Source organism: Aquarana catesbeiana, linkage group LG07 (assembly GCF_042186555.1).
Source record: "Aquarana catesbeiana isolate 2022-GZ linkage group LG07, ASM4218655v1, whole genome shotgun sequence".
Taxonomy (NCBI): Eukaryota; Metazoa; Chordata; class Amphibia; order Anura; family Ranidae; genus Aquarana; species Aquarana catesbeiana.
The window spans coordinates 293,590,637-293,604,556 of NC_133330.1; the positions used below are offsets into that span (position 1 = coordinate 293,590,637).

General features: G+C 43.6%; 1 protein-coding gene across 1 annotated transcript in view; it reads right to left on the reverse strand.

Annotated features, from left to right (window-relative positions):
- The window catches only part of RNF11 (ring finger protein 11), a 66,439-nt gene that overhangs the window by 33,924 nt on the left and 18,595 nt on the right, over positions 1 to 13,920 (reverse strand). The window lies entirely within an intron of this gene.

Here is a 13,920-nt window from a genome sequence, read left to right on the forward strand (position 1 = left end):
AGACAGAGAGAGAGAGAATCAGTTTTGGGCACCAGTTCTCAAAAAGGATAATCAGGGAGGTGGAGAAAGGCAACCAAACTGATAGGTGGCATGGAGGAGCTCAGCTATGAGGAAAATTTAGGAGGAACTGAATTTATTCTCTTGAGAAGAGGAGATTAAGGGGATATGATCAACATGTACACATACATAAGTGGTTCATATATTGAACATGGTGTTAAGTTATTCACTTTAAAGGTCATTACAGAGGACAAGGGGGCACTCTTTATGTCTAGAGGAACGTAAAGATTTCATCTCCAAATATGGAAAGGTTTTTTCACAGTAAGAGATGTGAAAATGTGGAATACTCTCCCTCCAGAGGTGGTTCTGGCCAGTTCAGTAGATTGCTTTTAAAAAAGGCCTGGATTTTTACCCTAAATGTACATAATATAAATATAACTGAGTACTGACATTTATAGGTAAAGTTGATCCAGGGAAAATCCAATTGCCTCTCAGGGGGATCAGGAAGGATTTTTTTCTCCCCTGCTGTAGCAAACTGGAGCATGCTTTACTGGGGTTTTCGGCATTCTCTGGATCCACTGTGGGTATGGAATTGTATTTTTTTTTTTTTGGGTTGAACAGGATGGACTTGTCTTTTTTCAACCCGAGTAACTATGTAACCAGACTCCGGACGGCAAACCACAGCCAGACATGTGTGAACCCAGCCTGAAGGTTTTTTACCTTCATGCATTCTACGCACGAAGATAAAAAAACCTTCAGTATTCAGCTCCCCCGAATACGTACCCAAGCCCGAACCAGCGATGTGCACTAGAGCAGCTGCTCTCCCAGGTCTCTGCCTCCTCGTCCCACTGCTGTCAATCAGAACCAGCGATGAGGAAGTGGGAGGCGGTGCTCGGACACAAGTGCCCCCCATTGCTATGAGGAAACGCGGAGAAGGAGGAGGAGGAGCACCAGCGGGGGACCAGAAAGAAGAAGGATCATGGATGCTGTGGGCATAACCACTGCACAGAGCAGGCAAGTATAAGATTAAAAAATAAATAAATAAAAAATACCTTTCGTATCGCTTTACGATCTTCTTCACACAGGCCTATACACCATGAATCGGCCATTTGTCTACATGGCTGGTCACCAGGTGCTCTGCACAGGCAGCCCATGTAAATCTATGGTGACCGCAGCTGTATGGACACATCTGCTCACTCTAATTGGACAGGCTTGTGGCCCCCAATGCAATGTTCAGGGCCACCCACCCGCACGCCTGTCAGATTACGATGAACTGCTGTGAACATACCTACCTTGACATTTCATGGGCTATCTGCATGCCCTTGCACGGAACAACTGTACCTCCTAGGCAGCTGACAGCCCTTCAAACGGGTGTATGGATCAGTTAACCTGTGTGAATAAGGCCCTAAAACAAACCTGTTACCTATCCCTGGATGGATATCAGCCACAAAGACCGTGCACTGTTTTTAATGAGTCTGCTGACATTCATTGTGTAAAAGAAGCATTAAATTATTATTGCAACACAGAAGCCTGTGACTGCTCTCATGCACATAATATGTACGTATACAAATTCCGAGTCATCACTGCTGAATATATATGGAAATGCGTGTATATGTTTAACACACAAACACATTCCAAACAGGTTAGCAACAGGACTGATCTAGACACTGGTTTGCACACAACACACTTATTTGTCATGGGAAAATAATCTGCAGACTTTATTGAAGACGGTGCAGGGAAAACACAAACACATCCCAGTACATGGAGCACGGTGCTTCAGCTTCTACAAAACCAAACATATTTCAGCCATTCTTGGCAAGCGAAAAGAACTCCTCCTTTTCCCCAGAACATTTGGCCACAGCGTTCATTAGAAATGTTGTAGAAAATAAATAAATCAGCCTTTTCCCCGAGTTCTGAACCTTCCCACTGATGTGAACAATGTGAACAGTGGTGACTGTGAAGTCTCGGCAGTCATGTGTTCAGTATGGGCTCACGGAGATGAAGTGCTCTTTATTTAAACAAGGATCTGAGCCGGCCTTCTCTCTGAACCGTACACATGGCAGAACAACATCAACTTGTCAAAACTGCTTCACATGCCAAAAGGTCAGAGTACAGGAACGGTGAACAAGACACCATACACAGTGCTCTGCTGCTCACCCCATAATGGTACATCAGCTACAGCTAGTAATGGGCTTCTATATCACAATGTTATCTGAAGGATAAGTTCACCCTTAGTAGCATGTTACACCTGTATTTAGCGTGTTACTATGTAGAACCCCCTCCACCACCACCGGTGACAAGGAGCAGGGGTTCCTCTCCCTACACAGCTGCTGTCACATTTTAAATATGTTGCGGCCGTGCTGGCAGAAAATATTGTTATGCCCCGTACACACGATCGGATTTTCCGACAACAAATGTTGGGTGTGAGCTTGTTGCCGGAAAGTCCGGCCGTGTGTACGCTCCATCGAAAATTTGCATGTCGGACTTTCCGCTAACAAATGTTGGCTAGCAGGTTCTCACATTCTCCGCCAACAAAACTTTGTTGTCGGAATTTCCGATCGTGTGTACACAAGTCCGACGCACAAAAGTTCACGCATGCTCGGAATCAAGCAGAAGGAGCCGCACTGGCTATTGAACTTCCTTTTTCTCGTCTCGTCGTATGTCACTACGTTCGTAATTGTTGGCCAACATTTGTATGACTGTGTGTATGCAAGACAAGTTGGAGCCAACACCCTTCGAACAAAAATCCACGGTTTTGTTGTCGGAAAGTCCGATCGTGTGTACAGGGCATAAGTGTGTGGATATGCGAAGGAGTCACATGATCCCATGCAGACCTATCAAGACAACGAAAGACACGGCAGCCAGGAAAAGAATTGGGACCTCTTGGACATCGGACTGCTGGAGTGAAGTTAAGCACTTTACAGATTTTAGTTCTACTTTAAAAGGAAACCATCACTATGCCTATTCAAGGTACAGTGCCAGCATCTTTGCCAAACGGTCCCTGATGCTTACCTTGCCAGCCAGCAATAATACCAGATGTTTCCAGTAATGGGGGAGCATGTGACCTCCTCTCATATGACAGTGCTGAGGTCTAGCAGCTAATCGCTAGGCTCCGGTACCGTCATTTGGCAAAGGAAGTGATGTCACAGCTTCTCCTCGCCTCTGACATGAGCTGGATTTTAGCACAGGGGAATCAATGGCGGCGCATGGCAAGGTGAGAAAACTGTGCGTTTGTGGAAGGGGGAACAGAAGGTTAAAGTGATTCTAAAGGCAGAAGGTCTTTTACCTTAATGGATTCTGTGCATTACCTGTGCCCGATCCAGCAATGTGCATGAGAGCAGCGGCACTTCTGGATCTCTCTCTACTCATTGGCTCACACAGCCAATGATGAGAGAGCGGGGCTGAGCCGCACCTGCGAGCTTGCTCAAGTGCCTCCATAACAAGAGACTTGCTATTGGGGTTACTTGGCTGGAAAAGGGAAGCCAGGAATGCCGGCGGGGGACCCAAAAAGAAGATCTGGGCTGCTCTGTGCAAAACCACTGCAAACTACTGCACAGAGCAGGTAAGTAGAACAGGTTTGTTATTTAGAAAACATAGCCTTTATAAATCACTTTAAAGGATACATAAGTTCACCTTTGGAAACATGTTACACCCGTTTTTAGGGTGGAACATGTAACATGTTCCCTCTGCTGCAGCCGGTGCCCTCTGTCCCTGAGGCAGCAGTACAGGGAGAAGCTCCCCATACAAGCCATCACGGCCATGTCATTTGTACACAGAGCTCTGTGTATGAATGAACTACAAGTCCCAACACCCTTTGCACAACCTAGGCCAGTGATGGCGAACCTTGGCACCCCAGATGTTTTGGAACTACATTTCCCATGATGCCCATGCATTCTGCAATGTAGGTGAGCGTCATGGGAAATGTAGCTCCAAAACATCTGGGGTGCCAAGGTTCGCCATCACTGACCTAGGCATACATTGAACCCTTTGATCGCCCCTGATGTTAACTCCATCCCTGCCAGTGCCATTAGTACAGTGGCAGTGCCAGTTAGGTGTCCAATTTGTCCGCCGCAATATCGCAGTCCTGCTATAGGTTGCTGATCGCCCACATTACTATTAAAAAAAAAAAAAAAAAAAAAAAAAATATCCCAGCGTTAGTAGACGATATAACTTTTGTACAAACCAATCAATATACGCTGATTGGGATTTTTTTTTACCAAAAGAATATGAAGCAAACATATTGGACTAAATTTATGAAGAAATTTGATTTTTTTAAATTTTTTATTGGGGTGTTTTTTTTTTTAGCAGAAAGAAAAAAATATTGTTTTTTCTTTAAAATTGTCAGACTTTTCTTGTTTGGTGATCAAATACCACCAAAAGAAAAGCTCTATTTGTTGGGAAAAAAAGGACAACAATTTTATTTGGGTACAGTGTTGCATGACCGCGCAACTTTGAGTTAAAGTAACAAAGTGCCGTATCATAAAGAATGACCCGCTCATGAAGAGGGGGTACACCTTCCGGAGCTGCTTAAAGTGAACTTCTCCTTGAATCGTCATCACCTACACAAGACAAAATGATGTTGCCTGGATATACAAGGTGACGGTGTCTCTGGGTAAATATTGATGTATGCCGTATGGTAATAGGCTGTGGATTGTGTGGCTTAATTAACACTGAAGAACATCAATATTGACAATCTTTCCAAACGCTAAAGGGCCACATAAGAAAGCTGCCAAAACAGGTTTTCACAATAGCTGAGCCCTCATGAAGACAGCACTTACATAGGAATGTATGAATACAAGTATAAAGACTCTGACCAGAGAAGATGGCCAAAGCCAGCCAATGTGTCTCCAGGACAGGCACTGACAGAGGTCTATCCTCAAACACAGCAGCATGCTACCATTCTGAATCCAACATCTATGGGGTTATGGTGTGCATGGTGAAAACACTCGTTCCTTCATCTTGTTATCAGAGACACAATACGCATTGTCTTAGATGAAAAATATTACAAACTCAAAATAGCTTTGGGTCCACTGTCAACATCTAAAAACAGGAAGTAATAACAATGGATGGCAAATCGTGAGCTTATCAGCATATGGCAAGCCATCCTACAATATCCACACCTAGAAACTCAAGGATGCTCAACACTGATCTCCAACTCCAGATAACCTAAGCTTGCTTTATGGAACACAATCTCATGGTTTCAGGCTTAGAGCTGTCAGCCTGAAACAAGTGCCACTTCTAGCAGGATCTCCAGGTGAGAAACTTAGCAAGAGATAGAAAAAAATAAAATAATAATTTGCTTACCCCGCAGCCCATCCATCCCTTTAATAGGGTCCGTATGCCCAGGAAAACTTGGCTGATCACGTGACCACTGTAATAGGCCGTCACAGTAGCCACATGATTGGGAGTCGGCAGGAGTTATTAGTACAGACAGAGCGTGCAGTGAATGCTCTCTCAGCACAGAAGGCTCTGACGCCCATGGACGCATGTGTGGCACGTGGGTGTTAAAGACCACCCTTTTTGCCACTGCACATACGCATTACATGGGCAGCAAGAAGTTAAGAAAACTGTATACAGCGAAACATCATACCAGGCATCCTGAACATAGATTTTGGGTTTATATACACTTTAAAAAAGCAGTCACCCTTTCTACTGCTGTAGTCCCATAAGGGCCTTCTACATTTGGTAAAAGCTATGATCACATTCCCCTCCCCACCGCTGATCGACCACACACAGGAATGAAGGAGACAAATATCTAATGAGGCTTGACTGATGGTTCTTGTCAACTGTTCTGTGCACTTGTGGGAGACGAGTATTGTCACTAGGAATGGGGGGGGTTTACTCCTAGAAACTTTGTAGCTCTGCCTATGCTGCTCTCACATGTGGAGATGCTGCGTACTTACCGCTTACTACCCAGGGGGCGGTGGCAATCGAGCACTGCCCCAAGTATTGACATGCCCACAAATAGGGCCCTGATAATAGGAGGAGCAGCAAAAGGGGAAAGATAATAACTAAACTAAAGCAAGAATATAAAAAGTTGAGGAGACAGAGAAATGGAGGTAATAATACATGTACTGACCAGCATTGTGTTTATGCACCAACATGAGAGAGTTGAACTCTGCTAGTTTGCACCCTCTGCCCTTCCACTGCCACATTTGGCACTCTTTGGAGGGCAGAGGCGAGCAGGTACCCGATTTTGACAGGTACCTGCTCCCATTTTCAGCTCAGATCGATGCAGGGATCTGAGCCGGAAGTTTGACTCCCCCTTCTTCCCCTGCAGTCTTCTGGGACACATCACAGGTCTCTACAGGACCATTCACAAGGGGCAGAGTGACTCGCGCACAGGCAGTAGGAAACTGTGCCTGTGAAGCAGCAAGGCTTCACTTCCTGTTTCCCTTACTAAAGATGCTGGCGCCTTCACCCGAAGCCGATTGAAGAATCGGCTCTGGTGAAGACATTGCGGGATCCCTGGACAGGCAAGTGTCCTTATATTAATAGTCAGCAGCTACAGTATTTTTAGTCGCTGACTTGATTTTTTTCTGAAGGAGCCTGGGCCTCCTCTTTAGGCTATCTACAGACCTTGTCTCTGAAGATCTAACAAAAGAGCTTTGCACAAACATGCACATTTGTATCTGATGGACATGCATGTGCCTATGGAGTATAAAAGTTTGGTCAATGCTAGTCTTACTACGAAACAAAATAGCAAAATTGGCAGAGGGGGGGGGGGGGGGGGGGGGGGAATCAACTCTGGCCTCAAGAAGGACGGAGATGTATGCTACAGTAGAGGAGGGCCAATAAACAGACAAACACCGACGTGCAAACAGCCAGGCAAACATTTTCTGAGCTCTGTCGGCATCTTAGAGAGAACAATCAGTGAATTATTTTAGCTCATAACTCTAAGAATGATGGCAAGACACATGCTGTTATGCTAGAGCTGCCCAGCCAGCACCCAGCAGGATAAATGTAAGCACTGTATGAAGGCCAATCTATGGGGAGAGATAGTATAAAAAGATAAATACTACATGGCTTGGAAGCACTGTACAGAATTCTAAATTATCAAGTGGCTGAAAAACCAGAAAAGTACTTTAAGAGGAAAATGTGGTGGTGTTCATCAAGGCACAAATACACAAACCACACAGAGTATCACAAAAGGACGATATACTACTTTTATATGCAAGCAGTTATACTGTACTGCGAGGTTAGTCTGGATTTAATATATGGAGTTTGCTAAACCAGACAGACGAAAAACCACACTGAGGCATCGGTCACATAACAGATATATGAATCAGGGTGACTAATAAAACGCAGCTACGTACTGATCAATCAGGACAGCCCTGTTCAGAAACCGTGAGATTCAATTACATCCACCGCTGCAAAGAACATTAGTCACCGAGAGGTAAAAAAAAACAAAAAAACAAAACCACCACTGATCGCAGTATCCCAATTCAGGAAAAGGAAAATGAGCACTTGATGACATGTATGGCTGCAGGACACAATGGGAGCAAACGCTCAGAGCATCGCAATCTGCTGTGTCATGACACAAGGAAGTCCATGGCCCTTTTCACAAAGGTGTTCTGTCCCTCTGTTTATGATCTGTGAATTGATGAATCAAAAGGAGATTGCAATATATCCCTATAGCTGAACAGATATAAGCAGATGTGTGTCCGCCTATATGCACCTACGGGTGGGTCCATTCAGGTCCAATAAGGTTGAATGGAAAAGTTAGCATCCAGATCCGCTTTTACCGACTTGAACGGATGTGGGCCGATATAGGCAAAAGCATGTCTGCTTACTACCGATCACCCATAGGGATCTCACAGTCCCTCTATCCATCATAAGGAGGAAAAATGAGAACACATACGTGACATCTATTTCAACAGGACCATGTAAAAGTGGCCTAATGGCCTCCTCCCTGTGCAAGAGGAATGAACAAAGAAGTACCAATGGAAATAAAGGATCACTAGAAACAATATTATATAGTTAATGGGAAAAGGAAGAATTGGGCAAATCCCCCTTGTTAAAACTTTCATTGCACCATATCCCTGTAGGTTTAAGCCCCCTCCCTATTCCACTGCAACATTTTGTACTATGCGTGTTGCCTAAACATTAAATTGGAAGTTCACTTTTACAGAAAATCTGTAAAATGTCTCCTAGCGGGTGATCACCGCCATCCAGGTCAGCGGGACTGGGGGGGGGGGGTTTGGGGGTGAGGAGGGGGTCCTGTGTAAGCTCACCTTACAGATTTTTCTGTAAAGGTGAACTTACCCTTTAAGAACAGGCTGCCAAAATACAGCAAAGGAATGACAACCAGGCCTGCATTTTTTTTCTGTGGTCTGTCGGCTCCTACTTTATTTTAGGGTGCCATCCTAAATGACTATACAGAGTCCCATGCATTTTGGCAACACAGATTCCCACAATGCATAGGTATAAAAGATGACCAGTAAGAGGTTTTGCATTGAGCTACTACTATAACGCAAGTGTACAGATAGGAAGGCCTAGAAAAATTGTGGGAAACTTTTTTTCCATTTTTTTCAAAGCTTTTTTTTGTTTTTTTTAACCCTTAAAAATTGAAAATTGGTATTCAAACTATTTAACATGAAGACCTAATGAAAGATTTCTGAGACTTTACGTAAAGTATTACATTATTGCAAGTTCTCTCAAGCTAATCCTGGAATGCAGTTCAAGTAACACTGTACTTCTCAATGCAGTTCTCAAACAAAAGAAATTTGCATTTCTACCACTAGGGCGCACTGCAGGAAAAAGGCTCCAGTTTAGTTTGCTTGTGGGCTCCATCTTGTACCTCTTACAATTGGGTGATTGTTGGGATACAACAGATAATAGTTTCTGTCCTCTCAGGCCTTGATTGACAGGTAAGAAGGTAAATTTGTCTGACAAATTAGCTTATCTTTATAACCTTTAAATGTTCCTATGAATGTTCTCCATCAGAGCATAATGTTTCCCTACAGTCAGCTCCGTAAATAGTTTTTTTTTCTTTTCCTCCTCTCAGTAAAATGGTGAGGCCAACATCTAGAGTTTGGAAACATTTCCACAGTGCAATTTCTGCTAAGAGCAAAGCTGCAATTTGCAAATATTGTCAGAAGAAATATTCTTTTCCAAATGCTACAAGGATGACAGAACACATCCTTGCATGTCAGAGGCGCCCCAAAGACATTAAAACATACTTTATGGAATGAAATGAGGAGGACCAGAATGAAAGCGCGACTAGCTTTTCCCTCCAGAGTTCTCACTCCGGAAACACTCTTTCTGCTGCTTCTTGAGCATCACAAAATGTTTCTTCACCAGCAGGATCTTCAGGTAAGGAAGTGTTACAAACCAGGACCGCCCAAAAATACACAATCCTTTCATTTAGAGAGAAAATGGTGCCTGAAAATCAGGAAAACATTCCCTCCCCATGGATTAAAATTTTCCAGAAATCTTACATTTCTACTCCAATGTCAGCTTTAGGTGTTGTCTAGGACAGTGGTTCTCAACCTCAGTCCTCAAGTACCCCCAATGGGCCATGTTTTGGGAACTTCTCCCAAAGATAAAATAGCTCTTATCAATACCCTGTCATTGATATTGATTTAAAGCAGCTGTGCAAAGTAAAGGAAAACCTGAAAACATAGCCTGTTGGGGGTACTTGAGGATTGGGGTTGAGAACGACTGGTCTAGGAGACTTCTGAAGCCACTTGCGTCCAGCATCCAAACAGAAACTTGGTGAAAACCCATCCCTCATTTTCTCTATAGCAGTATAAAAATTCAGCTTCACAGTCAATGTCCCATGGATACAGCTCAATTGGACTTCAATAAACATTTATATGCCACATCAAAGTGCCCTCCACAAAACTATGTACCACTATTCCAATTGCATGTTTATGTGGTTCTCCCTGACATTTCTTATATTTACTCTGGGTTCAGAGTGTACTTTAGAACTGCGTTTTGTGCTTACAAGAAGAGCTGCGCTGCTCCTCATCTGGTGCTGCAAGCTCACATTGGTGATATCAGATCCTCAATCCCAATCAGTACTTTTGGGTTCATATATATCCATCCAGCAGTACACAGCACTGTACAATGCAGGGGAAATGCATAGATCGCCTGCAATGGCAACAGGTAAGGGAAACCCAAAGGACAATCCACAGACTCTGGTTAAGAAACCCTGCTCGGTCATAGAATAGCCAGACCTGTTTATTCACATCACCTTACTTTTGTCTTAAGCTGAACTATATCAGCATTGGAGGATGTAACCATTATCAAAAGTACACTGTGGGAGCTGTTTTGGCTGTGCCAGTTCAGAAGCAAAGTCTATAATGAGATTTCGTGAACTGTGACACGAAAGCCTATTTAGAGAACTTCAGCTCTACTTGATTTTAAGTATGAATCAAAGCACATTCAAAACTAATAATATAAATTTTATATATATATATATATATATATCTCCCAGACTAAAATAAAATTTGGTAATGATGCAATGAAAATTGCTGAATTTGGAAGTCATGATCTGCATCTCTTACACAAGTTAAAGAGACTCTGCCACCAGATCACTCATTTAAAAAAAAAAAAAATGTTCTAATAAAGATATGTGCATGTAATGCATTGTATTTTATGTATGTTAGAGTTCAATTGTGTAGACATCCAAAAGCACCAAGACCACTGCCAGGCACTGTCATCTTGGATGTAATGTCAACAGCCCCAGCAGATTCAGAGCCATCATTCAAGTGACGCTTGTAATATTCCCCTTTGCTCCTACTCTAGCAGCTACATAAAATGGTTATGATGGGGAGGTGAAGGAAGGGCCGGAGGAGCTGGGCCAGCACATAGGAATAGGTGGTCATGGTGTGGCAGAAAAGAAGGGGGACTTGTGGTCATGCTGGATCCTGGACCTTGAAGTGATCCAATTCAATAGCAAGTTCAAAAGGCACTTTGCAAGTGAATACAAACTATTTATGGGAAGGAAAAACGAGGCAAGTGAACTTTTGAAAAATACTTGATTTTTATGTGCTACTTTTTATGTTGGCGACAGACACACGTTTAACGGCTTTTATTTTGTCTAAAGGAGTAATAAAGGCGTAATTCTTTATAAAATTTTGATTCGTTTGAGAAGTTACACACATTTCTTGTATAATTTGACCCACCAACATAGTTTGAGGGGCGTTTACCTGACATCTTATGTTCATCAGGGACCTCTGCAGTTACATTACTGGGTTTGTTAATCAGTGGTAACCATATAAAAAGGGGTCCCACAGTTCCTCTTGGCTTTTCTGTTGGGAGTATCTGAAGCATAAAAATTACAGGGGCCAACTGCAGTTAAGTTATATGTGGAGCTTTAAAGGACCAATCCCACACATCTGAGATGTAAGCTGGCCAGACATGTAAAGCTGGGCTGAACAAGAGAATCATTGCTTCCTCCATCCAAGCTAATATGGATGGATGGATGAATCTCCCCTGCCGGCTATTGTATTCTGACAGCCGACTTCCACAGCTGTCAGAATACCAGAACAGTGACTACATCTGATTGGCTGCAGTTACAGTTAGACTTTTTTCTGCCCGGTATTCTATCAATTTCTCCAACCCATCAGAAACTCCAACCACGTCACTTCTGGTTTATTTAAACCCTTAGTACTTGGAGATTTTGACAAATTGGTGGTTGGACACAACACTGACAACCGAATAAGGTGTCCGGTACAGGAAGATTGAGCTGTTTCGACAGCACATCGGCTAGCGAGGACAAAGTTGTCGCCACCTCGGAGGCGGCCATTTTGTTGGCTAGCATCGGAGCAAGAATCTCCACTCATAATATCCTGCACCGGACTCCATTCGGTTGCCGGTATTGTGTCCAACCACCAATTTGTCAAAAACTCCAATTACTGCTGATTTAAAGAAACTGGAAGTTAAGTAGTTGGAGTTTCTGATGGTTTGGAGAATTTGACAGAACACCGGCTCCTTCGGTTTGTCAAAGTTTGTTCAGAAGAGTGGTGGATAGCTTTAGTTTTCAAAATAACGTGCCTTTGGGGTGGGTTTAGTTCAGCCTTTCCCAACCTTTTTAACATCGAAGAACCCTTGAAAAACCTTTACAGTCTCGGGGGAACCCCTGCTAATAATTACTATACTACATCTCATAGTACTTTGGTGTGATGGTCACTGAGAAGAATGCTCCATACATTGTTTTTATGTACATGCGCCCCTTACAACCAAACTGTGCAGCTCTGACTAAAGTTGGATAATGCTCTTGCTATAGATGGTGGCCATTTACGTACCTCCTGTAGCCCAGACCAAAAATTCCCAAAGATGGCATTATGGGGTCCTGTTTTGTTGCTAGGACGTTGCAGAGAAACTCCCGACCATTACTGCTCATCCCCACCATCCCAGGATCAAGCTCTCAAACCCCCGACATGTGTTGTTCACTAGCTCCTCTGCAGCAGCATTCCTGACCTTAGAGCTACTGTGACAGGGAAGAGAGAACATGCAAAGGGGTTTGAATTGGCTGAGAGTATCTTAGCAATGTCCTAGCAACAAGGCAGGATGGGATGATGCCATCCCTGTGAGTTCCTCAATTAGGCTGCAGTAATGTACATAAATGGCCTACACCTATAATAGGAGCATTATTTAACTTTGGTCAGAGCTGCAGAGTTTGTTTTTAGCTACAAGCGCCCCTTACCTACATAGGCCACTTTTTAGTAAAGGTGAACTAACCCTTTAAAAAGTGTTACGAAACTCAACAGTAAAATCAGTCTGTATATGCAGAAAAGCTTGCATGGTTATTCTCACTGTGGAACCTAAGGGGCTAATCCTGCACATTGTGTAAAAAGGATGTTTGAGCCTATCTTCTCTGATACTCCCCTTCTTCCACAGACCCCAAGCCATCTCCTGATAAGACAGAGCCTTGGCAGCACTTCTGCACATGCTGTTTGGTGTGTATTGCTAGAGTTTTTTTTTTTTTCTTTGGAGGGTGAATGATCAGCATAAACCCAATCAGCAGTGTCCAGACACAGTCAGGGGTCCTGCAGCCTCAAAGGACAGTCAGAGGAGAATGAAAACTCCTCCTACAAGCTTTAACCAGAAACTGATAGAAGTCACAAGACTGCTATATACTGCTAATGCAAAAAGGTATTCAGCAGTTTATATTTACAAAATAATTGCAGTTCCATGTTCTGTGGGAGACCAGATATAGTGAATGCAGGGTCCTGGGTTTAGTAACACAGTAAAGTGGTTAACACAAAGTTCACAAGTGACACTATCCTCTCTGTTTAATAATGTAATCTTCCCCAGCGTCTGTGTTTTATGAAAAAAAAAAAATATGCAGCTAGATACCTCATTACCTCGGCGCTCACGTGACCCATCGCCTCGCTTTTCTCCTCGTCTGACAGCTGCAGCGGGCGGGGCAGAGATTCTCCCACTGATGTCAGTCAGGAGGGGAGGAGGAGAGAGAGGCAGCGGGCCACGTGAGCGCCGCTCTGAAATTAGGTATATAGCTGCATTATTTTTAAGAACACAGACACTGGGGCAGATTACATTATTAAAACAGAGAGCATAGTGTGACTTGCGAAATGTAATTTTAGCAGCAGGAGGGTGGGGGGGCAGAGGACAGGAGAGCTGCAGATGACGGAGTCACGTACACTGACCACGGTGTTAAGGCTCAGCAGCCATGATAAACCTTGGTCATTTTTCAAAGGGGAGGGCATAGTCAGGCAGCATCAGCCAGGTGTTACAGGGGGCTAAACTACACAGCACAAGCACTGTGTTGTGCTGTATTAAAGTGGTTGTAAACCCTTTATAACCACTTTAAACTACAGGCAAGTCTATATTTAGGCTTACCTGTAGCTGCACTGGATCTCTCTTTAACCTGCACGGTTTAGGAGATATCCCTGTATTTGCATGTGCCGACGTCATGCGCACTTAAGCCAACTGAAGAAAAGCCACGTACGT